The sequence below is a fragment of the Aegilops tauschii genome, chromosome 6 (genome assembly GCF_002575655.3).
Source record: "Aegilops tauschii subsp. strangulata cultivar AL8/78 chromosome 6, Aet v6.0, whole genome shotgun sequence".
NCBI classification, from domain to species: domain Eukaryota; kingdom Viridiplantae; phylum Streptophyta; class Magnoliopsida; order Poales; family Poaceae; genus Aegilops; species Aegilops tauschii.
This window is the reverse complement of record NC_053040.3, coordinates 200,362,381-200,390,261: the sequence shown is the minus strand read 5'-3', so window position 1 is coordinate 200,390,261 and position 27,881 is coordinate 200,362,381. Positions and strand designations below refer to the sequence as shown.

Sequence of the window (27,881 nt, the reverse complement as noted above, 5' to 3'; positions counted from 1 at the left end):
GCGTGAAGGCGGCCCGGCTTTTCCTAGTCGGCCAAGAGTATAGCCGGCCTCCAGAAGCCGGCTACTCCCTTCCTCGAAGCAGGAGCCCCATTAAGGAGACAAGACGAGGTAAGGCTACAGTGATAGCCCCCGAGGCGGCCCACTGTAGCCATGCTTACCTCGACAAAGCCCTCATCATCGGAGGCGCGGCTACAGTAAGCAGCCGCCGACAAGACCCTAGGCGGTGGGACCGGCCTGTCGACCAACTAGCCGGCAGCCGGCGGGACCCACCAGCCGGCGGGACCCAGCAGCCGGCGAGCGTAGACACTGACGGCTGGGACCAGTTCCCGGTCGGATTACCATTGTACCCCCGGGGGGTAGGTCTATATAAACCCCCCGGAGCACCCATGCAAAGGGTGGGCTTCGAGGTTCGCACCCAAGCATAGCACACACACCATAGATAGAGAGAAGCAGGAGCTAGCCTTGCTCTTCTTCTCCCTTGACCTCAACAGCTCTAGGAGCGATTGTAGCTACCCTTTATCGATCTAGTGATCATGCGGAGACCCCGCAGAGCAGGACTAGGGGTGTTATCTCCTCGGAGAGCCCCGAACCTGGGTAAGATTCGCCGGCGTGCATGTCTTCGCCTCATCCCGTTTTTAGGCACCAGCGACGTTTTATTGGCTCCCAAAATGATAAGCCATCCCTTGGCATATGTGGCACCAACCACCCGACACCGATCGTCCCAACTGGGCTCCACTACCGATCATTAGGAAAAGACACATAGTAACGACCACGTTCCTCGTCGAACTCCCACTTGAGATCGACCCCATCATCTGCACTGGCATCGTCGGCACATGCAACTGTTTTGGTAGAATCTGTGAGTCACGAGGACTCAGCAATCTCACACCCGCGAGATCAAGACTATTTAAGCTTATAGGAAAGGATGGTGTAACTAGGTGGAGCTGCAGCGACAATAATCATATATGGTGGCTAACATACGCAAGAGAGAGCGAGAAGAGAAGCAACGGAGCGGTCGTCATCTAGCAATGACCAAGAGGTGATCCTGAACTCCTACTTATGTCACACATAACTCAGACCGTGTTCACTTCCCGGACTCCGCCGAGAAGAGACCATCACGGCTACACACGCAGTTGATGCATTTTTAATTGGGTCAAGTGACAAGTTCTCTACAACCGGACATTAACAAATTCCCATCTGCCTCATAACCGCGGGCACGGCTTTCGAAAGATAATACCCTGCAGGGGTGTCCCAACTTAGCCCATCATAAGCTCTCACGGTCAACGAAGGATAAACCTTCTCCCGGAAAGACCCGATCAGTCTCGGAATCCCGGTTTACAAGACATTTCGACAATGGTAAAACAAAACCAGCAAAGCCGCCCGAATGTGCCGACAAATCCCGATAGGAGCTGCACATATCTCGTTCTCAGGGCACACCGGATGAGCAGTCCGTACAACTAAAACCAATCCTCGAGTTTCCCCAAGGTGGCGCTGCAAAGGGCTCTAGTTTGGACCAGCACTCAGAGGAACACTGGCCCGGGGGTTTAAAATAAAGATGACCCTCAGGCTCTAGAAAACCCGGGGAAAAAAGGCTTAGGTGGAAAATGGTAAAACCAAGGTTGGGCCTTGCTGGAGGAGTTTTATTCAAGGCGAACTGTCAAGGGGGTCCCATAAATCACCCGACCGCGTAAGGAACGCAAACTCAAGGAACATAATCCCGGTATATCAGTAACTAGGGCGGCAAGAGTGGAACAAAACACCAGGCATAAGGCCGAGCCTTCCACTCTTTACCAAATATATATAGATGCATTAATTAAATAAGAGATCAACATATCCATGTTCCGACATGGAACAAACTTCAACTTCACCTGCAACTAGCAACGCTATAAGAAGGGCTGAGCAAAAGCGATAACTTAGCCAAACAACGGTTTGCTAGGAAAGGATGGTTAGAGGCTGACATGGCAATATGGGAGGCATGATATAGCAAGTGATAGGTAGCGCAGCATGGCAATAGAGCGAACAACTAGCAAAGCAAAGATAGAAGTGATTTCGAGGGGTGGTCATCTTGCCTGCAAGGTTCTCAGAGTTGTCGAAAGCTTGATCCTCGTAAGCGTACTCAACAGGTTCCTCATTCACGAACTCGTCTCCCGGCTCTACCCAAGACAAGAACACAAACAAACGGAACCACAATCAACCACGAGAAATGCACAAGCAACATGATGCGAAACATGTATGATATGCGAGATATGATATGCGATGCATATGCGTGCTCCGGAAGGAAAATGATGAACAAGGCAGTAACTTGGCAAACCAAGCATGCCACTGGAAAGATGAGATGATTTCGGTCGAAATCGATATAAAGATCACCGGAAACGGATGCACGGTTTGCAAATGGCAAGCAAAACAAGAATGACACGAATCTGCGATTAACAGCATGATAGCACTTAAAATGCAACAAGTAACAATGCTACAGCACTCCAACATAGCAACAAAGCATATGGCAGTAATCTACAGGAGATGCTTGACAACAGATCAACACTGAGCTATGGCTAGATCACACCATATCAAGCTCAAACAAGCATGGCAAAAGTGCAAAAGATAACAGGTTCACAGACTTAGTGAAAAACTGGACATGGCAGAAAACAGCATCAGGTAGCAATGTTCAGAGCACGAAATCAACATGCTACAGGAACATAACATAGCAAAGCAAGGCATAGCAGTGTTCTACTAAATGCATATGACGAAAGTCCCTTAATGACAATAAGCAAAAATGGACCAGAAGATATGATGGCAAGCATGTGAACATAGCAAGTTTCGTTATCAGGTTTCAAACTTAGCAGAAAACAGAGCATGGCAGAAACAATAATATGAAGGCATGTTTGTGAGCTTGATGCACTCACCAAAAAGCAATGCATGACAAAACTAGCATACCTACAGCAATATGGCATGTTTATGAAGCTATCCATTGCAAGAACAAGAGCATAGCATGTATGGATCAACTACAATAAGCTTGACAAAATTGCATATCATGTTAAGAATCTGCCAGAAATATTTTATAGCAAAAGTAGAGCAATATTGGGTCATTCTAGGGCACTCCATAATTTCAAACAAGGGCAGCAAAGGATCAATTACAACTATATCTACAAAACATCCTTACTGAACATCACCAAAATATGCATGGATCTCTCTGTAGCATCAAGTTTACATGGCAACAAAATAACAGCAGACAAGGACTTTGAGAAATCACCAAGTCCCTGAAATCAGAAACATTACGGAGCCTACTTTGCATGTTTGTGCTAGTCACCACAGAGATCACAAAAATACATGGCATACACCCTTGGAAAGATGGCATGGCATACAATAAAACACATGTAGAGCTCATGCCCATAAGATGCACAGAATAAAAGATACAAAAATGACAAATCTCCAAGTTCTGATAAAACCAGAGGATAACAGCAACTAGCCCTCTTCCAACAGAGATTTTGGCATCAAGATGACCTCTAATGAACATGGTGCAATTGAACAAAATGTAGAGCATTACGAGACGAACAATTAGACATATTACACGCGCGAATCGGGGCTACATGCAAGGAGTTACGCACTGACGAACATGAGCATATATTGTAAATTTGCAGGACTTAGAAAAAACGGGATCGGGAAAGTCAACCGCTACAGTAACTGCTCGAGATGTGGATCGGGAAGAGAGCTCGGGCTCGGGCTCGGCCTCGCCGGCGACGGCCGGAGTAGGAGAGGAAGGAGGCGGCCGGCGCTGGGGAGGCGGTGGCCGGAGGAGGAAGGACGGCGGAGCGCGCCGTGGCACGGGCGGCGGAGGAGGCCGCGGCGGCGGCTGGCGGCGGCGCCGGCGATGGCGGCGGGCGGCGGTCGGTGGCGGCGGGGCGAGGCGCCGGCGCGGAGGAGAGCGCGGGCCCGCGGGGGCTGGCTGCGGGCTCCCCGGGCCGCGGGCGGGCCGGCGGCGACGGCGAGCGGTGGCGCGACACGTGGCGGCGGCGGTGAAGTCGGACGTGTCCGTCGGTGGCAATTTTGTCCGGCGGCGCGCGGTGGAGAAATTTTAGGGTTCGTCTGCGTTTCGTATACGGGAGGGGATGCTCTTTTATAGCTAGAGGGAGCTAGGAGGCTCCAAATGAGGTGCGGTTTTCGCCCACACGATCGTGATCGAACGACCTGGAGCATGGAAGAGAGTTTGGTGGGTTTTGGGCTGGTTTTTGCGGGGGGTTTTGCTGGACACTCAAATGGACTTTGCGGATGCCTGGTTAACCGTTGGAGTACCGAACGACATCCAAATGGAACGAAACTTGACCGGTGATCTCCGGGTGGTATAATAAGGCCACTTGACAAGCCTCGGTCCATTCTGAGAAAGTTTGACACCCACACACGAAAGAAAACAAGAGGGGTGCACCGGAGGAGATAGGAGCGCCGGATTGCAAAACGGACAACGGGGAAAATGCTCGGATGCAAGAGACGAACACGTATGCAAATGCAATGCACATGATGACATGATATGATATGCATGACGTGAACAAAATACAAAATGAAAAACAGAACCCGACCACGGAGGGAATATCATAACACATAGCCGAAAATGGCAAGAGTCGGAGTTACAAATATGATAAGTTACATGCGGGGTGTTACAGAAACCAAAGTTGTCGTTTCTTAAAGTTTGGGGCTGCGATGCTTATGTGAAAAAGCTTCAACCTGATAAGCTCGAACCCAAATTGGAGAAATGTATCTTCATAGGATACCCAAAGGAGACAGTTGGGTACACCTTCTATCACAGATCCGAAGGCAAGACATTCGTTGCTAAGAATGGATCTTTTCTAGAGAAGGAGTTTCTCTCGAAAGAAGTGAGTGGCAGGAAAGTAGAACTTGATGAGGTAACTGTACCTGCTCCCTTATTGGAAAGTAGTTCATCACAGAAATCTGTTCCTGTGACGCCTATACCAGTTAGTGAGGAAGTTAATGATGATGATCATGAAACTTCAGATCAAGTTATTACTGAACCTCGTAGGTCAACCAGATTAAGATCCGCACCAGAGTGGTACGGTAATCCCGTTCTGGAGGTTATGTTATTAGACCATGACGAACCTACGAACTATGAGGAAGCGATGATGAGCCCATATTCCGCGAAATGGCTTGAGGCCATGAAATCTGAGATGAGATCCATGTATAAGAACAAAGTGTGGACTTTGGTTGACTTGCCCGATGATCGGCAAGCCATAGAAAATAAATGGATCTTCAAGAGGAAGACGGACGCTCATAGTAGTGTTACTATCTACAAAGCTAGACTTGTCGAAAAAAAGGTTTTTGACAAAGTTCAAGGTGTTGACTACGATGAGATTTTGTCACTCGTATCTATGCTTAAGTCTGTCTGAATCATGTTAACAATTGCCGCATTTTATGAAATATGGCAAATGGATAAACAAAATTGCATTCCTTAATGGATTTATTAAAGAAGAGTTGTTTATGATGCAACCAGGAGGTTTTGTCAATCCTAAAAGTGCTAACAAAATATGCAAACTCCAGCGATCCATCTATGGACTGGTGCAAGCATCTCGGAGTTGGAATATACGCTTTTATAAGTTGATCAAAGGATATAGTTTTATACAGACTTGCGGTGAAGCCTGTATTTACAAGAAAGTGAGTGGGAGCACTACAGCATTTCTGATAAGTATATGTGAATGACATATTGTAGATCGGAAATAATGTAGAATTATTCTGCAAAGCATAAAGGAGTGTTTGAAAGGAGTTTTTCAAAGAAAGACCTCGGTGAAGCTGCTTACATATTGAGCATCAAGATCTATAGAGATAGATCAAGACGCTTGATAAGTTTTTTCAATGAGTACATACCTTAACAAGATTTTGAAGTGGTTCAAAATGGAACAGTCAAAGAAAAGAGTTTCTTGCCTGTGTTACATGGTGTGAAATTGAGTAAGACTCAAAGCCCGACCACGGCAGAAGATAGAAAAAGAATGAAAGTCATTCCCTATGCCTCGGACATAGGTTCTATAAAATATGCCATGCTGTGTACCAAATCTATTGTATACCCTACACTGATTTTGGCAAGGGAGTACAATAGTGATATAGGAGTAGATCACTGGACAGCGGTCAAAATTATCCTTAGTGGAATAAGGATATGTTTCTCGATTATGGAAGTAACAAAAGGTTCGTCGTAAAGGGTTACGTCGATGCAAGTTTTGACACTAATCTAGATGACTGTAAGTCTCGGTCTAGATACATATTGAAAGTGGGAGCAATTAGCTAGAGTAGCTCCGTACAGAGCATTGTAGACATAGAAATTTGCAAAATACTTACGGATCTGAATGTGACAAACCCGTTGACTAAAATTATCTCACAAGCAAAACATGATCACACCTTAGTACTCTTTGGGTGTTAATCACATAGCGATGTGAACTAGATTGCTGACTCTAGTAAACCCTTTGGGTGTTGGTCACATGGTGATGTGAACTATTGATGTTAAATCACATGGCGATGTGTACTATATTACTGACTCTAGTAAACCCTTTGGGTGTTGGTCACATGGTGATGTGAACTATAGATGTTAAATCACATGGCGATGTGAACTAGATTATTGACTCTAGTGCAAGTGGGAGACTGAAGGAAATATGCCCTAGAGGCAATAATAAAGTTATTATTTATTTCCTTATATCATGATAAATGTTTATTATTCATGCTAGAATTGTATTAACCGGAAACATAATACATGTGTGAATACATAGACAAACAGTGTGTCACTAGTATGCCTCTACTTGACTAGCTCGTTAATCAAAGATGGTTATGTTTCCTAGCCATAGACATGAGTTGTCATTTGATTAACGGGATCACCTCATTAGGAGAATGACATGATTGACTTGACCCATTCCGTTAGCTTAGCACCCGATCGTTTAGTATGTTGCTATTGCTTTCTTCATGACTCATACATGTTCCTATGACTATGAGATTATGCAACTCCCGTTTACCGGAGGAACACTTTGTGTGCTACCAAACGTCACAACGTAAATGGGTGATTATAAAGGTGCTCTACAGGTGTCTCCAAAGGTACTTGTTGGGTTGGCGTATTTCGAGATTAGGATTTGTCACTCCGATTGTCGGAGAGGTATCTCTGGGCCCACTCATTAATGCACATCACTATAAGCCTTGCAAGCATTGTGACTAATGAGTTAGTTGCGGGATGATGTATTACGGAACGAGTAAAGAGACTTGCCGGTAACGAGATTGAATTAGGTATCGAGATACCGACGATCGAATCTCGGGCAAATAACATACCGATGACAAAGGGAACAACGTATGTTGTTATGCGGTCTGACCGATAAAGATCTTTGTAGAATATGTGGGAGCCAATATGGGCATCCAGGTCCCGCTATTGGTTATTGACCGGAGAGATGTCTCGGTCATGTCTACATAGTTCTCGAACCCGTAGGGTCCGCACGCTTAACGTTATGATGACAGTTTTATTGAGTTTTGATGTACCGAAGGAGTTCGGAGTCCCGGATGAGATCGGGGACATGACGAGGAGTCTCGAAATGGCCGAGACGTAAAGATCGATATATTGGACGACTATATTCGGACTTCGGAAAGGTTCCGAGTGATTCGGGTATTTTTCGGAGTACTAGAGAGTTACGGGAATTCGTATTGGGCCTTAATGGGCCATACGGGAAAGGAGAGAAAGGCCTCAAAAGGTGGCCGCGCCCCTCCCCATGGTCTGGTCCGAATTGGACTAGGGAAGGGGGGCGCCCCCTTCCTTCTTTCTCCTTCTCCCTTCCCTTCTCCTATTCCAAAGAGGAAAGGAGGAGTCCTACTCCCGGTGGGAGTAGGACTCCCCCTCCTGGCGCGCCTCTCCTCCCTAGGCCGGCGGCCTCCCCCTTGCTCCTTTATATACGGGGGCAGGGGGCACCCCATGGACACACTTGATATACGATATTTTAGCCGTGTGCGGTGCCCCCCTCCACCATGTTACACCTCGATAATACCGTTGCAGAGCTTAGGCGAAGCCCTGCGTCGGTGGAACATCATCATCGTCACCACGCCGTCGTGCTGACAAAACTCTCTCTCAACACTCGGCTGGATCGGAGTTCGAGGGACGTCATCGAGCTGAACGTGTGCTGAACTCGGAGGTGCCGTGCGTTCGGTACTTGATCGGTCGGATCGTGAAGACGTACGACTACATCAACCGCGTTGTGATAACGCTTCCGCTTTCGGTCTACGAGGGTACGTAGACAACACTCTCCCCTCTCGTTGCTATGCATCACAATGATCTTGCGTGTGCGTAGGAATTTTTTTGAAATTACTACGTTCCCCAACAGAAAGGGCAATGCACGGTACCGTACAGGCTAGCAAATTGCGAAAAGGTAAGAGTGTGTATAATCCATGGACTCACATTAGTCATAAAGAACTCATATAATTATTGCAAAAGTTTATTAGCCCTCGAAGCAAAGTAGTACTACGCATGCCCCTAGAGGGATAGATTGGTAGGAAAAGACCATCGCTCATCCCCGACCACCACTCATAAGGAAAGCAATCAAAGAACACCCCATGCTTCAAATTTGTCACACAACATTTACAATACATGCATGCTACGGGACTTGCAATCCTCGACACAAGTATTTCTCAATTCCACAATTACCCAACTAGCATGACTCTAACATTACCACCTTTATATCTCAAAACAATTATCAAGTATCATAGTATTCTATGCACTGTGTATGAAAGTTTTTATTATACCATCTTGGATGCCTATCATATTAGGACTAATTTTATAGCCAAAGCAAATTACCATGCTGTTCTAAAAGACTCTCAAAATAATATAAGTGAAGCATGAGAGATCAATAATTTCTTTAAAATAAAACCACCACCGTGCTCTGAAAAGGCATAAGTGAAGAACTAGAGCAAAATTATCTAGCTCAAAAGATATAAGTGAAGCACATAGAGTATTCTAATAAATTCCGATTCATGTGTGTCTCTCCCAAAAGGTGTGTACAGCAAGGATGATTGTGGTAAACTAAAAAGCAAAGACTCAAATCATACAAGACGCTCCAAGCAAAATACATATCATGTGGTGAATAAAAATATAGCCTCAAGTAAAGTTACCGATAGACGAAGACGAAAGAGGGGATGCCTTCCGGGGCATCCCCAAGCTTAGGCTTTTGGTTGTCCTTGATTTTTACCTTGGGGTGCCATGGGAATCCCCAAGCTTAGTCTCTTGCCACTCCTTATTCCATAGTCCATCAAATCTTTACCCAAAAACTTGAAAACTTCACAACACAAAACTCAACAGAAGATCTCATGAGCTCCGTTAGTATAAGAAAACAAACCACCACCTTAAGGTACTGTAATGAACTCATTCTTTATTTATATTGGTGTTAAACCTACTGTATTCCAACTTCTCTATGGTTCATACCCCCCGATACTAGCCATAGATTCATCAAAATAAGCAAACAACACATGAAAAACAGAATCTGTCAAAAAACAGAACAGTCTATAGAAATATAATTTGTTCAGATACTTCTAGAACTCCAAAAATTCTAAAAAACTAGGGCAATCTGGATAATTTGCATATTGATCTACTGCAAAAAGAATTGGTATTTTCGTAAGCGTAAAGTTTTTGTCTTTTTCAGCAAGATCAAACAACTATCACCCAAGAAGATCCTATTGGTTCTACTTGGCACAAACAATAAATAAAACATAAAAACACATCTAAACAGAGGCTAGATGAATTATTTATTACTAAACAGGAACAAAAATCAAGGAACAAAAATAAAATTGGGTTGCCTCCCAACAAGCACTATCGTTTAACGCCCCTAGCTAGGCATTGATAATTTCAATGATGCTCACATGAAAGACAAGAATTGAAGCACAAAGAGAGCATCATGAAACACGTGAAAAACACATATAAGGCTAACATACTTCCTATGCATAGGCATCTTATAGGCAAACAAATTATCATAGCAAGCAAAAACTAGCATATGCAAGGAAGCGGAAAGAAACAATAGCAATCTCAACATAACGAGAGGTAATTAAGTAACATGAAAATTTCTACAACCATATTTTCCTCTCTCATAATAATTACATGTAGGATTATAAGCAAATTCAACAATACACCTATCACAAAACATTTTCTTAACACGATCCACAGGTATGCAAAGTTGACACTCTTCCAAAATAGTGGGATTAACATTAACTAAAGTCATGACCTCTCCAAACCCACTTTTATCAAAAACTTCATAAGATTGAACATTCTCCAAATATGTGGGATCTAAAGTTGACACTCTTCCAAACCCACTTTCAATATTATTGCAAACATTATTATCAATCTCAATTTCATCATGGGGCTTAAATAAATTTTCAAGATTATAAGAAGAATCACCCCAATCATGATCATTGCAACAAGTGGTGGACATAGCAAAACTAGAATCCCCAAGCTTAGGGTTTTGCATGTTACTAGCACAAATGACACAAATAGAATTTATAGTAAAACCATTGCAATCATGCTTTTTATTCAAGGAGCTATCATGAATCACAATTTTTAGATTCATGAATTTCAAGCAAAACTTCATAAAGATAATCTAGTGCACTCAACTCACTAGCAATAGGTTCATCATAATTGGATCTCTTAAAGAGATTAGAGAGTGGATGATGATCCATAAACTTTTAGCAAGCGAAGATGCAAGCAAAAAGAAGACACATGGTAACACAAGATCGAACGGAAGAAGGGCGAAAGAAAAGGGCAAAGGTTTTAGAAAATCGTTTTAGAAGTGGGGGAGAGGAAAACGAGAGGAGAATGTCAAATAATGTAATGCAAGGGAGAAGATTTTATGATGGGTACTTGGTATATCTTGACTTGTGCATAGATCTCCCCGGCAACGGCGCTAGAAATCCTTCTTGCTAGCTCTTGAGCATGCATTGGTTTTCCCTTGAAGAGGAAAGGGTGATGCAACAAAGTAGCGTAAGTATTCCCTCAGTTTTTGAGAACCAAGGTATCAATCCAGTAGGAGACTACACGCAAATCGCCTATTACCTGCACAAACAATCAAGAACCTTGCAACCAACGCGATAAAGGGGTTGTCAATCCCTTCACGGCCACTTGCAAAAGTGAGATCTGATAAAGATAATAAGATAAATATTTTTGGTATTTTTGGTTGTATAGATTGGAAAATAAAGATTGCAAAATAAATAGTAAACTAGAATTCTAGATTGGAAACTTATATGATGTAAAGTAGACCCGGGGGCCATAGGTTTCACTAGTGGCTTCTCTCAAGATAGCATATATTACGGTGGGTGGATAAATTACTGCCGAGCAATTGATAGAAAAGTGCATAGTTATGATGATATCTAAGGCAATGATCATGAATATAGGCATCACGTCCGTATCAAGTAGACCAAAATGATTCTACATCTACTACTATTACTCCACACATCGACCGCTATCCAGCATGCATCTAGAGTATTAAGTTCATAAGAACGGAGTAATGCATTAGGCAAGATGACATGATGTAGATGGATAAACTCAAGCAATATGATATAAACCCCATCTTTTTATCCTCGATGGCAACAATACAATACGTGTCGTTTCCCTTTCTGTCACTGGGATCGAGCACCGCAAGATTGAACCCAAAGCTAAGCACTTCTCCCATTGCAAGAAAGATCAATCTAGTAGGCCAAACTAAACCAATAATTCGAAGAGACTTGTAAAGATATCAAATCATGCATATAAGAATTCAGAGAAGAATCAAATAATATTCATAGATAATCAAGTTCATAAACCCACAATTCATCGAATCTCGGCAAACACACGCAAAAAGTATTACATCGAATAGATCTCCAAGAAGATCGAGGAGAACTTTGTATTGAGATCCAAAGAGAGAGAAGAAGCCATCTAGCTAATAACTATGGACCCGAAGGTCTGTGGTAAACTACTCACACATCATTGGAGAGGCTATGGTGTTGATGTAGAAGCCCTCCGTGATCGAATCCCCCTCTGGCAGATCGCCGGAAAAGGCCCCAAGATGGGATCTCACGGGTACAGAAGGTTGTGGTGGTGGAAAAGTGGTTTCGTGGCTCCCCTGGATGTTTTCAGGGTATAAGAGTATATATAGGCGAAAGAAGTAGGTCGGTGGAGCTACGAGGGGCCCACGAGGGTGGGGGCGCGCCCTCCTGCCTCATGGCCGCCTTGTTGCTTCCTTGACTTCCACTTCAAGTCTCCTGGATTGTGTTTGTTCCAAAAAAGATCCTCACGAAGGTTTCGTTGCGTTTGGATTCTGTTTGATATTCCTTTTCTGCGAAACACTGAAATAGGCAAAAAAACAACAATTTGCACTCGGCCTTCAGTTAATAGGTTAGTCCCAAAAATAATATAAAGAGGTATATTAAAGCCCATTAAACATCCAAAATAGATAATATAATAGCATGGAACAATAAAAAATTATAGATACGTTGGAGACGTATCAGGAGGATACGTGCATGACACCTAACGGCAACCGCTGCCTCTGATACTAACTTGGCTGACCCTGTAGCATCACGTGGCCTTTTTAAACCTACCTCGAAACGGATCTCCATTGTTCCTCCTCTAGATTTAGTTAACCTATCGAGCATTATCCCTGATGTTTGTTTCCTCTTGCGCCTAGGTGCTAGTCCAACAACGAACATAGGAAGTGTTAGTGTACATCAAACTGTGAGACTACATATAAAGAAGCATGCAACTGTAACTTGACTCCAGCAACTACCTTCTTGCTGTTGAAGCTCAGTGCTTCGGAAGTAGTGTCAGGTGGCAAGGGAGCTTGGGAACATGCTGCTAGCTGAGTTGACAAACGAGTAACTCGTGCAGCTAGTGGTACTGTGGAAGGTGTTGCAACAACTAGGGTTGTCTCTGCTTGTTTGGAGGTAGCTATTGGTTTTTGTTTGGCTTGTTTTGCAGATCGTGTAGCACGGGATACCCCGTATGTACAATTTTCCGCTGGACTTTGACCTTCTATTGCACCATCAGTAGCACCAGAATCTATAGGATTCTTCCGCTTCCCTTTCCGTGTGTCCTTAGTACTAACACCGTCCCCTGTCATTCTGTGTTCCTTCCTCTTTCTCTGTGCCATGTTAAGTCAAGCCGACAAGAAAAAGGAATAACAATTTAGTTCTTCACAACAAATTGATGCATGATACAGACGAACTGAACTTTGATGCTAGACAACCACATGATAGGAGGATGTAATATGTACAAAAAACAGGATGACATGAGATAATCAGAACTATGATGTGTAAACTAACCAGAAGACATTTCACTAAATTAGAAGCAATGCAATGGAAGGTAGACACCATATGAAAGATGCTACAAATATCGCTTTGCCAAGTTAACAGTGTCTCATCATAACTGGCCTTTAAACAAATGTGAAGCAGTACAATACATAAATCATATGCAAGATGCAAACAACATCACACTACCAAGTTAAAGGTCTCTCGTCATTAGTGCCAGTGCATATTCACAGCTTATGATGTGTAAACTAAGCAGAAGGCATTTCAACAAATTAGAAGCAATGAAAGCTAGACACCATATGAAAGATGCAACGAATATCACTCTACCAAGTTAAAACTGTCTCGTCATAAGTGCCATTTCAACAAATTAGAAGTAGTACAAGCTAGAAAAGAATGCGAGATGTAAGGCAAACACATGATACCAGGATGGAATATGTATGAAAAACAGGACGGCATGGCATATTCACATCTGTTTGTGTAAACTAAGCAGAAGCCATTTCAACAAATAAGAAGCAATGCAAGCTAGACACTGTATGCAACATGCAAGACAATATCACACTGCCAAGCTAGAGAAAGCACACGGGATGCCGGTTTCGCCGGAAGACCACCATCAGTCCCTGCCTTATTTTTTTCCTTCCTCTTTCTTATTGTATTGCCTTGTCAAGTCAAACCCACAATAAAAATGAATAAAAATTCGCTTTTCAGAACTCATTGATGCAGGATGCTGACGAGCACTACTTTAATGTAATGCGACTGCATGCTAGGATGATTGAATGTGTAAGAAAAAAAGGACAACATTGCATATTCATAGCTATGATGTGTAAACTAAGCAGAAGGCATTGCAACAAATTAGAAGCAATGAAAGCTAGACACAATATGGAAGATGCAACGAATATCACTCTACCAAGTTAAAACTATCTCGTCATAAGTGCCATTTCAACAAATTAGAGGTAGTACAAGCTAGAAAAGAATGCGAGATGTAACCTATATCACACTCCCAAGTCAAACGTGTCTTATGATAAGTGATTATTGTAGGTTACACAACATTAGTACTCTGATGTAAGAACATGGTGTGATAGACAAATATTGTATGTTCTAGAAGCAGGAACATGTGTCTTATTCACAAGTATAATTTGTAAAGTAAGCAGATGGAATTCAACAATATTAGAAGCAATACAAGCTAGACATCATACATAACATGCAACCACATATAAAAGTGCCAAGTTAGAGGGAGCACCTAAGATGGTGCACTAGGGGAGACGTGCTCATCATCAACACAACTACGTTGAGTGTCTATGCATGTGTTGTCTTGCAAATCTTCTTGGGGGGGGGGGGTGGCGGAGTAGAATCTGTATAGGCCCTCCGTTTGGAAGGAGCACCTTTATTCGCTGCCTTGCTAATTTCCTTCCGCTTTATTGATTTTGAATTGTCTAGTAAAACTGACAAGAAAAGGCAATAAAATTCACTCTTCAGAACTCATTCATGCATGATACTGACAATCACTACTTTGATGTAAGGCAAACAGATGATACCAGGATGGAATATGTACGAAAAACAGGACGACATGGCATATTCACAATTGTTTGTGTAAACTAAGCAGAAGCCATTTCAACAAATAATAAGCAATGCAAGCTAGACACCGTATGCAACATGCAAGACAATATCACACTGCCAAGCTAGAGAAATCACACGGGATGCCGGTTTCGCCAGAAGACCGCCATCAATCCCTGCCTTATTTTTTCCCTTCCTCTTTCTTAATTGTATTTCCTTGTCAAGTGAAAACCAGAAGAAAAATGAATAAAAATTCTCTTTTCAAAACTCATTGATGCAGGATGTTGACGAGCACTACTTTAATGTAAGGTGACTGCATGATAGGATGATTGAATGTGTAAGAAAAAAAGGACAACCTTGCATATTCACAACTATGATGTGTAAACTAAGCAGAAGGCATTTCAACAAATTAGAAGCAATGAAATCTAGACACCATATGAAAGATGCAACGAATATCACTCTACCAAGTTAAAACTGTCTCGTCATAAGTGCCATTTTAACAAATTAGAAGTAGTACAAGCTAGAAAAGAATGCGAGATGTAACCTATATCACACTCCCAAGTCAAACATGTCTTATGATACGTGATTGTTGCAGGTTACACAACAGTAGTACTTTGATGTAATAACATGGTGTGATAGATAGATATTGCATGTTCTAGAAACAGGACCACGTGTCATATTCACAAGTATAATGTGTGAAGTAAGCAGATGTAATTCAACAAAATTAGAAGCAATACAAGCTAGACATCATACATAACATGCAACCACATATAACAGTGCCAAGACAGAGGGAGCACCTGTGATGGTGCACTAGGGGAGACGTGCTCATCATCAACACAGCTACATTTTTTTACTATTTACTATAGAGCAATAGCCCTACAGTCCTTTTATTCCAGTAATTTTTGCCCAGGCCTGTTTTAAATCCGCTCCCACCGGGAGTCGAACCCAGGACCTGGGGTGCTACTAAGGTTGCTGCAACCACTAGGCTACAGGCCCGTTCGCTCAACACAACTACGTTGAGTGTCTATGCATGTGTTGTCTTGCAAATCTTCTTGGGGGGAGTAGAATCTGTAGAGGCCCTCCGTTTGGAAGGAGCACCTTTATCCGCTGCCTTGCTAATTTCCTTCCGCGTTATTGATTTTGAATTGTCAAGTAAAACTGACAATAAAAAGCAATAAAATTCAGTCTTCAGAACTCATTCGTGCATGACACTGACAATCACTACTTTGATGTAAGGCAAACACATGATACCAGGATGGAATATGTACGAAAAACAGGACGACATGGCATATTCACAACTGTTTGTGTAAATTAAGCAGAAGCCATTTCAACAAATAAGAAGCAATGCAAGCTAGACACCACATGAAAGATGCAACCAATATGACTCTACCAAGTTAAAAGCGTACCATCATAAATGGCGTTTCAACAAATTAGAAGCAACACATGCTATAAATCATATGAAAGATACAACTAATATCGCAATGCATATACTAAAGGTGTCTCGTCATATTGATTGATGCGGGATACAAAAAATAGTAGTTTTATGTAAGGACATGCTTAATAGACTGATGTACTACGTACTAAAAACAGGAAAGCATGTCACATTAACAGGTATAATGTATAAACTAAGCAGAATAGCACATGCAATTTAACCAGATTGGAAGAATTACAATCTAGACACCATATGCAACATGCAACCACATATCACACTGCCAAGTTAGAGCAAGCACCTGCGATGCTGGTGTAGGGGAAATGCGGTCATCAACTACAAAGCTACGTTCACTATCTTCATCTAGCCTTGTTGTTTCTTGAGAATCATGTGGGGAGGCTGACACTGCATTCTTTAAAAGATGATCTTTTCTCACAGTAACCCACTGGGTGACTATCTCATCATAAGTGATTGATGAGGGACAGACAAGAACATTAGTTTGATGTAAGAACATGCATGGTTAATAGACAAATGTACTAGTATGTACCAAAAACAGGAAGGCATGTCATATTCAAAGGTATAATGTGTAAGCTAAGCAGATGCAATTTAACCAAATTGGAAGCAATACAAGCTAGACATCTGGCTGGAGTGGTGAGCATGATCATCAAGGACCTGAGAGCCTAGTGGGAGGCGGGCTGCTTCGCCACCATCGTGGCTTTTTAGTTGGCTTCCAGGTGATGCTTGTCTGTGCTGGGCTTGTCACTGGCTCGGCCAGTGCCCTGACTAGCTATTTGTCTTCTGGTGCTCCCAGGACGGTGGTTCATGTAAAAAATATCTTTCCTTATCTTAATAAAGACCGACTTCGGCCTTTCGAATACAAGCTAGACACCATATGCAACATGCGAAGTTAAAGCAAGCACCTGGGATGGTGCTTCATGGCGAGCGAGATCATCAACTCCAGAGCTACGTTTACCGTCTCCATCTGCTGACACTGCACCCTTTATAACGCTGAAACGTGTCTTGCCTAAGCCCGAAGAAATCTGGAGCTGCTTCTCTCTTTTATTTCGTGCTTCTATCAACTGGTTGGCAGAGTCTGAAATACCCATGCATGTGTGCAGAACTAGTGCACTGTAAAAGTAGCAGATAGCAGGTGGCTGAAAAATAAATTACAGGAGACATATGATAGCTCTACAACATTGCATGGCAAATAAAATTAGATTCTACTCCGTATGATTTTGTAATATATGAGCACATGGATGGCTGGGAAATGCAGGTACTCCTCCAGCACACCACCACATGTGTTCCTATCAAAATAACAGTCGACTGAAAATAAATAGGCCAGTCGATTTTTTTTTATGAACCGTCTGGTCTACAAGGAACGGGCAGATGGCCTTTGTCTACCTCCCGCCAGTCACTATTGACGATCTTTCTTGAACCACTAGCGACCACCGGCCCAGACCCTTTGCCTCCGCCGCCCCACCCTCCCCTCGACCTCACACCACCGCCGTGCTTGGCAGCGTCCCCCGGCCATCCCTTTAAGCCCGGCCGACGTCCAGATCGGGCGCCAGCAGCTCCTAGGCCCCCCACACCCCTAAGATAAACACTCATGTGTTGCTTCCCCGGCGTAATAGGCAGACTAGCACCTATTACGCCAGGGAATGCTTCCTTTAATTAGGAATCAACTGACCAGGAATTGAAATCCAGGGGGCGACGGACCTCTAGCTAAGGTGAAATAGTATATGAGGAGAAACCTTGAGCATCGCAAGTTACTAGGAACATCTAGTATCAGGAAGAAGCGGTCAACTAGTGTCTTCTGTGGGATGAATACCGTGCAAGCAGACATGTAAGATTTGCATGAATAAGGGAAGAGGAGTACCATTTTCGGTTGCCAGTGTTGTGTCCTCCGGATGTCGCGGCGATTTTCTTCTTTTTACCAGGGGAACCGATGTTTTGGAGGAGGGTGCAGCCTTGGACGAACCCATGGCCAAATTGTTGACTGTGTTGCGGTGGCCGTCTGTCGGCGGAGGGGAAGCAGATCCGAGGCGGCGAAGGACGGCGTAGCGGGAATAGCTCCGGTGCGGTGGACGGTGGCGAAAGTTGGAGCGGCAGCAGTGAGGCGCAGGACGACGTGGTTGAACTGGCTCGGGTATGGACAGCTCAGCCTCGGCTTCAACTACTAGCCATGGAGGGCGTTGCGGTTGCGGTAGCGGAGGACGACGAGTATCGGCTCCAGCGTGATGGAGGAGGGCGGCGGCTGATGGGTGGGATGGGGTGGCGGACGGAGGACGCCGGGATTTCGCGGCTGGTGGAGAGGTAGTTTTGGTGCCCACGGAGTACGAATGGGGAACCAGACGAGGGGGGGGAGGGGGCGGGGGGAGCTAAGGGAGAACCCTGTTTCGGTCTGGGATGCGCTTGTTTTTGGTTTTTTTGAACAGATGGGACGTGCTTGTTTGAAATTTGGGGAAAGTACAAACTTTGCCCCTCTTAAATTTGGACCTACTGTGGGTCGGGGGTAGGATGGTAATCCCAGGTTTCCCAAATAGTGGGCGGGAGCGATTTTGGCCGCGCGCATGTGTGCTTAGGCGGCCATTGTGTATGAATGTTTTCCGGAGGCGGTTGCATGGCGTCTAGATGAAGCTACAAACCTACCCCGGTTTAGACCTTTGGACGTCGGGCCGGTAGGTTTCAAGGGTCGGAGTTAGAAAAGTAATTTCCTTCTACCAAACATTGGTCTCACGCGGTTTCGGGCGAGTAGAGGCTCTTTTGGCGCTTCGTTTGAAATTTTGAAAAAGAAGCATTCACCTTTAGAGTACTCTTGAACTTTGAGGATTGACCTAAATAGCCAACGTTAAATTTGACCTTGTATGTTTTAAACCTCATTAAATTATGAGCTTCTTTTTGAAATTTTGGCACTTGAAAATCCTATAACTACGATTATTTTTGCATGGCGTCTATTTTGTACACGACTATATATGCTATTGTGTACAAAAGCAGAGCAAAGATTGGTGCCCTCATAATTTAGGTATGATTTACAAATGCCATGATATCGAATTCAAATAATTGAATGGACTTCATGTTGAATTCAAATTTTTTAAACCACCTTAAGTTGAATTTAAATGTATGCTAATTCCTAGCTAGCTATTTATAATGTTCATTGTGTAACTTTTGTATGTATAATGTGCTTTACACACACAACATGAACTATACTCACGTTTATATTCGATTGCTAAAGCGATGCATTGTCTGGAGTTCAATATACTAACTATGTGGATCAATTATATCAAATAATAATATAGACATGCTCAAATTCGATAGAATATAGATGTCTGATGGATCAATGACCGTTCCTTACGCGAATTGCAAATACCATGATCCCATCCTAATATTTGGATACAGTTTATATTTTTAATCAATGTGTACATCAGTCTTTTTCGTGTAGTTTCACTCTCCATCGGTGATCTCTCACACATGCTCACACACTCTCTCCCGAGGTGTCTTTCTTGCAGACATGCTCTCGGTATAACCGTCCCTCCCTCTCGTAACCATTTACGACTGTTTTCACTAACCTTTATCACAAGCACTCTTCCTCTCACAAGCATACACACGCACAATCCCCATCGACCCTTTCTATATACATAGACCTGCCTACGTGTCTCCCACACGCACATTATCTTTAGGCCTGTCTCTCACGCATTGTCTCCACCTCTCTTCCTAATTGACGAGTATGATTCTAGCAGAGCATTCTGTAGGATGCCCCTTAAAGTTAGGTTGGATGAATAGTAATATCAAAGATAAGGGGTTACCTTAGTCCGAGGACCTAGGGTTACAAATCCTAGCCAGCTTTGTTAGTGGACACAGAGTCCTTCACGACTCTGCTATCTTTGTCTTGTACGACTGGTCCTCCATGGGTCTGCCTAAATGCGTCACGGGCCGACCAATGTGGCACATGACAGAACCGAACCAAGGGCCTCACCTCGGCCCACCGGACCTCATGCGGTAACACACCCTCTGCCCCCAGGTCTCGTTATCTTCTCACACCCACACATACCAACACAGACACTACACAAAAAAAATTCTCCTCGTGCCTCTATCCCCTCCCCCCTTGCATATACACACTCAAGGGCATTTCTCGCCGTGACATCATATTTGTCTCTCTCTCTAGACCTCTCTCATTTCTCGTGCTATCTCTCCCACGCCCCCCGGTGGCCCCTCTATCCATGCCTCTCTCGTATACATAATACACACACATACCTCTCTAGGCCCTGCCAAATACATCAACTACACATTCACACATGTTACATCACGTACCCATTGATCTAAAAAGCCCCCTCTTCACATTTATTTCGCATACAACATTCCTTTTGAATAAAACCACACAAAGTGTGGCCAAAAAATTATTTTAGAATTTCTACATATATACAACATTACAAAGTTATATGGAGGAGTATGAACGTTAATTTGCATTGCATGGTGCCCACAATGATATTTATTCCACACTGTGAATTTTTATATTTTTATACTATATATAAAGTTAGTCATAACAAAGAGAAATGAAGAGCATCTCTCTCTCCATCGCATACACCCCCTCTACGCCCCTTTCATGTACGCACACAAACTATCTCTAGGTCCTCTAAAAGTACGCCCCCAGCACATTCACGCATGTTTCATCTTTCTCTCGCGATATAGACAGTGACGATCATTGTATTTGAAGCGCAAGCACGATACGTACATTGGACTTTAGAATCCACTCATTACAGTCACCATTTACATTTTGTGGTTATTATACAGCTCACCGTACAACTCTGTATTTGCTCAAGACACGACTAGTTGACCAGTTAAACGCTCCACGTGGCACCTCTATTGTTGCATCACATTATCTCACTACCATTGGGCCCACCCGTCGGCGTGTATCTACTCTACTCTACTCTACTCTTATAAAAAATAGAGTTGGTGATGATGGTGTGCCTGCCATCCTGCAATATAGGCCGTCCGATTTTTATCTAACAGATAGGAAGCAAACGATGGCAATTTTGCAAAATGTACTCACACCCCTCTCCATATTTGCAAATAAGGCCTTCCCTTGTTCATCCTTTTCTCTCACAAGATAAACTACTCATACAAATGCATCTTGATGTTATGTGCAACGCATGGGCATCTTGCTAGTAAGAATGAAAAAAAAAGATAAAAAAATTGGACGGTGGTTCGAAGTCATGACCGCGGGCACAACGGACAAGGTGGCCTTGTATTGGTATGCTGAGCCGTCTGTTTTAACACACAGCAGCTGGTGTGGTGATTATACGCACACGCACGCATGCACATGAACTACTTGCACGCAACACTCACACGAACACACGCAACCACACACGCATGCAGCACTCACATGTATACACACAGCCACGCATGCACACAACACTCACACGCACACACGCACACATGCATGGACAGACCACACGACCAACACAGACTCTCACGCTCAAGTGCTCAACCTACACATGCATGCGCATGCATCAGGCCCTGACAGACACATACACAACCAGGTGCTTCCCGTGCACGGGTTGGAGTCTTGTCGCGCCTGCGTAAATTTGTGTTTATCTGACCTTTTTCCTATGCGAACTGACAGGTGGGACCCACAAGGAACGTGGTCAACTTAACTAGTCAACATAGTGCCACACAGACTATTTGACCGGTCAACAAAGTGCAATCCGATGCTGAACGGTGAGCAAGTGACCATATAATCACCGCAAAATGTATATAGTGACCGTAATGAGCGTATTCTGAAGTCTGGTAACCGTATTACGCTTTTCTCTTTGTAGGCCCTCCAAACATACATCTGTACACGTTCTCGCATGTTACATCTAACAACTATGCAATACAACACTACTACTACACTCTAACATAATAAATCATATGTGTTTTTAATTTTACTAGATCTCATATCTCTACTCCTAATGGACGAGTTGGTTGAATAGTCCCACCACTTTCGTATGGTTTTTTTTGTCCCTCCCCCACCCCACCGGTTTAGTTTCACGTCACCTTCTCACACAACGAAAAAAATCTAAATGGATCAGAACTTTCCATGTTTCGCGTCACCGGTTTAGTAATGCCTTTATGTGAAAGAATCAATCATGATCAATATTTAAAGATCAAATCTAAATTAATTAGACTTACCTTAAATCGCTCAATCACATTAATCTTCTCTACTACCTAAAAGAAACGCAACGTTCCGTTTCCCCTCTTAGGTTTTGTCCACTCCCCTCGCTCCACCTGATGTAAGCAGTACACTCCCCATCCAGTTTCTCCATCGCTAGAAACACACTTTGTCCATCGCCCAGCACATGGGCCAAGCCGAGCAATGCCCCGTGAGCCAGCCCACATCTCTTTCACCTCACGCACCACGTGCAATTCACCCAGTTATCCCATCCCGCCCTCGCGCTAGGGTTAGCGCGGGCGCCAGCCCCAGCCCTCCCCTTGGCTCCTCGGCCGCCGCTCGCCTTCCTCCGGCAGCACCTCGCCGCCGTGTTTGCCACCTCCCGCCGCTGGTCCACCTCCGCCATTTCAACTCCTCCCAGCACCACGCCAGCGTATCTCGTCCACCCTCGATGTGATCGACGCCGACGAGGTTCCGTCGTCATCTCATCGGCATATATCCTGACAAGGTACGAGGTAGCCCATTGTGATCTTGGCGTTTTCGCTCGATGTCGTTTGTTTCTCCTCGTCCGTTGACACATGCAGTTTCATTGTGACATCTAGGTGAGAGGAACGATCCCATCAGGTCGAACAACAAGAGGAACGATTCCATCAGGCTGAACGGCGAGCAGCATCCATGCCCGACACACACAGAATCGTGCGTGCCGAGCTGTACTGTTGCTTAAACTCGGATGCAGCAGTACTACTTACTCTCCTCTTTCTGATTAGGTACATGAGCACTCAGATCCCTCCTCATGGATGCCATCAGTGGCTGCTTCAATCAATGGTATAAAGAACCTTGGATGGTCACATTGTATGCATGCATTAGTATAGGTGACTTGTCATCTGGTGATCGATTCTATGAACTCCATACGTTTCTGTGTAATCGGCAATTTATTTTCTGTGTAATCATGCCACTGATGATTTATTTTATATAGATTTAAGTTCAAAGTAGGAAACAATACTATGATTATTAAGATTTAACATAAAGGAAGGTTTGGTGATGCTGACTCCACGCGACATGACGCTCCCATCCAATGGGCGCTGGGGCCGCCCCACTGAACGCCGCTGTCGTAGGACAAAATCCCAACGCCCCTGGATCATTCATGGCGTGTAGACAGTGCCGACTCGCGACTAGATATTACCACGGCACCCAGAGAACGCTCACTTGTGAGCTGTGACTGGACATGACAGGCACCTGGACGATGATGTTGCCTCACACCTGAGCAGCTTGACTAAACGAACAAATCATGGAGCACCGAGGCAAAACATTTGGTTCTTCAGGTACATCTTCAATTTTGTTGTCAGTCATGTGATCATGGGGAATCTCATCTCAATTTCCTTTTGGTTGTTCATCTCGTTCAGTACGACATGCGTCAGCAAAGCTTTACTTAGGTGGCAGTACAATATATTATGGTATGAATGATTGGCAAATGCATGCTGCATCTATTCTTGTGCTGATTCAGGAATCCAATCAAGGCAGGTGCTCTAATAAAGTGAAGTGTATATGATGGATTGCCCAACTGAACACTCCAAAAAATTAATCTTGCAGTTTTTCATTCAAGGATCAATCTCATTTGTTTCTTGTCACATATGAACTGACATGCTAGAAAATTGCCCTGTTGTTAAATTTTCGAACATGCTTTCTTTCTTTGCTAAATATACAATTCATATTGAACTAATCTCATATTTAGAGCATATGCAATTAATTAAGCTGTAGATTCATGGTGACTAATGAAGAAGTTTTTTCAGGCCTATGACTACTAAGTACTAATAAGGAACACTTACTGCAGAAATTAATCGGATGCTCTAATCAGAAGGTAAGCTTGAATGCATTCTTTGCCTTTTCAGTTCGAGGGCTTCCTCGCATTTTTCTAGCAACACACTCATTTTAAGTGAGAACGTTTAACTGAACTGAATTGTCATGCAATCCAGTTTCTCGACCGACCAATCGTGATTCATGGGAATTGACATTTACTCCGTAGTGAAGTACACAAATTGTATTTGACACAATTGAGCTCGTGGTACTAAAATTTTACGCCCCGTTGTATACGCCAAGGTACCCCGCAAGGGCACACGATTTGATGCACCACATCTGTTGAGCAATCCGGTGTGTTACAAACAGTGTTATAACTTTGCCTTTGATGATTTATTGCTATGCTTTCCTTTGTCGCAGAATTACCAGAAATACGAAAGGGAGAAGTCAAAGCTTGTGAAGAAACGAAGCACTTCCAAGTTTTTTGGCCGATGATGATGATGAGACTGACAACCAGAAGGTAAGCTCGCCAAGTGCATCCTCTTAAGGATAGGAAGTGTTTTCGGAGGAAGACTGAAGACCAAGAGGATGGGAATGATGATGGTGTGAGACAATGTAGCAGGTACCCATTATAAGTTTGTGCTGCTTTCATGTTGTGATTAAAATTGGTAATTTTGTGTTGCAGAAAACAATAGCACATATTTCTGAGAGGAGTACAAAGGAGAACAAAATAAATGGATGATGAAGACGTGTCGACACTCTTGATGTATGCTATTCTTCCTAGGATCTAATTTTTTTGTACATAAAAACGCATAGGTATGAAATGGTCAATCAAAATGTACAACATTGCTTGTCGAAAAAACGTTTTGATGTGTCTTATTTTAGGTCAAAATCAAGTGCGATTTTGTTAATTTAGATATTGATGCTTGGATTGGGGAGACGGAATAGTGAGTGCAGGAAGAAGACTGATGTAATGAAAAAGCTGGCACTATTGTTTGATGTGCATGTAGATATGATCAATGTTAAACCACTAGAATTAGGCGACCCCGATGCAATGCACGGGCAATTACCTATTAGGAAACAAATGATCGATTTTAAGAAAATTAATGTCTCGCCGCTCTGTTGATCAAACTCCTTCACCTCGCTCCGTCCCACGTATCTCTATTCACGCAGGAAATCAGGAAACTTTTGATCACCTTCCTTTCCTATTTATTCTCTACCAAATCAACGATAGAGCCTCCCCTAGAGAAAACAAACGCCCCACCCCTTTTCTAACTCCCGAGCGAGGGTATCCATCTCGCGCGCACGCCGCTACCGCCATCCTTCTGCTATCCGAGACCTCCCTCCCCTATGGAGACCAAGTGCAGTTGTGCGTTGGGACCGGCACTATCATCGCCAAGCCAGAGATCAAGAAGCTCCAGTCCAGCATCCAGGCGCGAGCGGGCCCCAAGATTGCAGGGTGCCGCGTGATCAAGGTGGAGGCGCACCAGATCCCGGAGCACCCGCGCTCGTGCCGCGTGGCCCTGGTCGGCGACGCGGAGGGGTACGTGATTCGGTGCTCCGACGAGGCATCTACTTCACGATCAAGTCCGGGCAGCTTTGCGTCAAGGCGATGGGCGATGGCCAAGGAACGACGGTTGAAGAGCACGGTGACGGAGGCCGGGATCAGGCGCGGGTACCTGTGGCGGTGGGACGATGAGTTCGTGCTGACGTTCAGAACCTTGGACGCAGGCGCTGGTGGTCGGCTGGGGCAGATGTTCGAGTGCCACCTGCACAAGTGGATGGCGTCCGGCGAGCCGTGGGCCGACCTCCAGCTGGTGTGGTGCACCACAGGCGGCATGGTTCGATACAACATCCTCGGCAAGGAGGTCCAGCGGCTCCAGCAGCTCGAGTTGCCGCGAGCTTAGAAAAATCCCTTCCATTCTCTTTTTGCAGGCAATGGGTACCGCCGATACAGTACTGAAAAATGAGGTGAACCACTAGTCCACAATTGAGCACCATTTGATCTGCGGCTGCTACTTTACAATCTTTGCAACCAGTCTTCCCTGCGAAATGACTGACTTGCCACACAAGTTGTGCTCGTGCTGACATGGCGCTGCCGCTGGTTAATTCCTTGTGTTGGAGAGGCCTAGAAGTTGGGCATCTACAGATGCTTGTCAGTCTGAACTTTGAAGGTAATGGTCTGATGTTTTCTAAAATACTATTGACTGATCACAACATATTCAATCATTGGAAACCTGCACTTCTTTTGTTTTCTTAAACTGGTGTTAACCATCATTCTTTGACGTGATTACTAGGTTTTTCTTGTTTCGGAAAATAATATTATTTGAGAAAATCTTGCTATCTAAATGCCACTTGGGGGCACCTGATATTATACTAACTTGCTGGAGCCTTGAACTAAAATATTAAGGTCCATATGTACTTGTAGACATATCACATTCTTCACATCCTTTGATGTCAAATTGTAGACATGGAGCTGTTTGTAGTTTATTTTTTCGAAGGAGGGTAAACCTACTTGCAGGGAAATTGCTTGTTATGTTTTCGAGTCAAATGATAGACAAATTATTGCTAACTTTTTTTATACACATTTTGTGTAGCTAAGTTGTTGATCGAGGGATGTTGATGGTCATGTTGGAACATGTTTAATTTTTAGGAATGCATCCATGGTCAAGTTTCCATAGACATGCTAAAGTTAAAGGAAGATTTCCAAACGATGGTGAACTTCAAATAATGTTGTTTTTTCGCCTTTGAACTTATCAAGTTTCGGTGTATGTTTTTCTGCTATTTTGCTTGACCTTAACATAAAATATCTTTCAATAGGGCAAAGGTGACTCCTAATTGTTGTAGTTTCTCACTCGTCAGGAAGGTGGTCTATGTTTGTTGTTGTTGTTGTTGCTGTTGTTGTTGTGCTAGGCGTTATGGAAGGTGATGTTGAGACACACTTGTCGAGCTGGAGTAGGAGGAAATGATGGTAGCGAGCTAGGGGATACGAATGATAGACACCGATGGAGATGATGCGACAAGCGAAGGAGAAAGGGGGGATGTGGAAGGAGGGAGGGAGGCGATGAATCTGAGACAAAGGAGGTAGACACCGAAGGAGTTAGCATAGGATGAAAGCAAAGTTGCACCCCAAGGTTAGATCGCCATCGTGTTGCGACTGTTCCCTTTCCATCAATGCTCATGTTCATTGTATTTTTTTTAAGTCCGCATCTTTGGCAGCTCCACACAATTGTTGTCGAGGAATATGGTAAAATCATTTAGGATGATTGTTGGGATTATTGTGAAGCTCAATGTTTGGTGTAGTCTGGTGACAAAGAGGACAAGCCACTAGAGACGGGTAACTGATAAATTTGTACAATCACTTCCATTTTTTAGGAACATAGGTTGTAATTGATTTGGTAAAGAAAATGATAGAAGAGACTGTGCTTCATGTGGACCTTCAGGTGAAGGACAAATTATATCATTGTGACATCAAATAATTGTTCATTGATTAGTCGCTTATGATGATAAATTTGCAACGTGAAGTACGTATCTGAAAGTATCATTATTTGTTTTATTTAATTTGCGAAATCTCACAGGCCTATTTTTTTGCGCTAGTCACTTTTTGCTTTGCACGAGGCCGAAGGTGGGGACGGCGATGCTGAGTCGTGTATGAGTGGGAGCCGGCGAGAGCAAGTCCGAAACTTA

General features: G+C 43.8%; 1 long non-coding RNA gene across 14 annotated transcripts; it reads left to right on the top strand.

Moving 5' to 3' along the window:
* Positions 1-22,583: 22,583 nt before the first annotated feature.
* On the top strand, positions 22,584-27,624 carry LOC141025602 (uncharacterized). Of its 14 annotated transcripts, none has more exons than XR_012187595.1 (5): positions 22,584-22,908; positions 23,003-24,258; positions 24,374-24,497; positions 24,615-24,714; positions 24,880-25,203. It is a non-coding gene; the product is annotated as an uncharacterized lncRNA (long non-coding RNA). The 14 variants fall into 14 exon arrangements; XR_012187597.1 differs by lacking the exon at positions 24,374-24,497 and having other exon boundaries at positions 22,585-22,908; positions 24,615-24,816; positions 24,880-24,960; positions 25,080-27,624; XR_012187592.1 differs by lacking the exon at positions 24,374-24,497 and having other exon boundaries at positions 22,589-22,908; positions 23,003-23,722; positions 24,191-24,258.
* Positions 27,625-27,881: the final 257 nt, after the last annotated feature.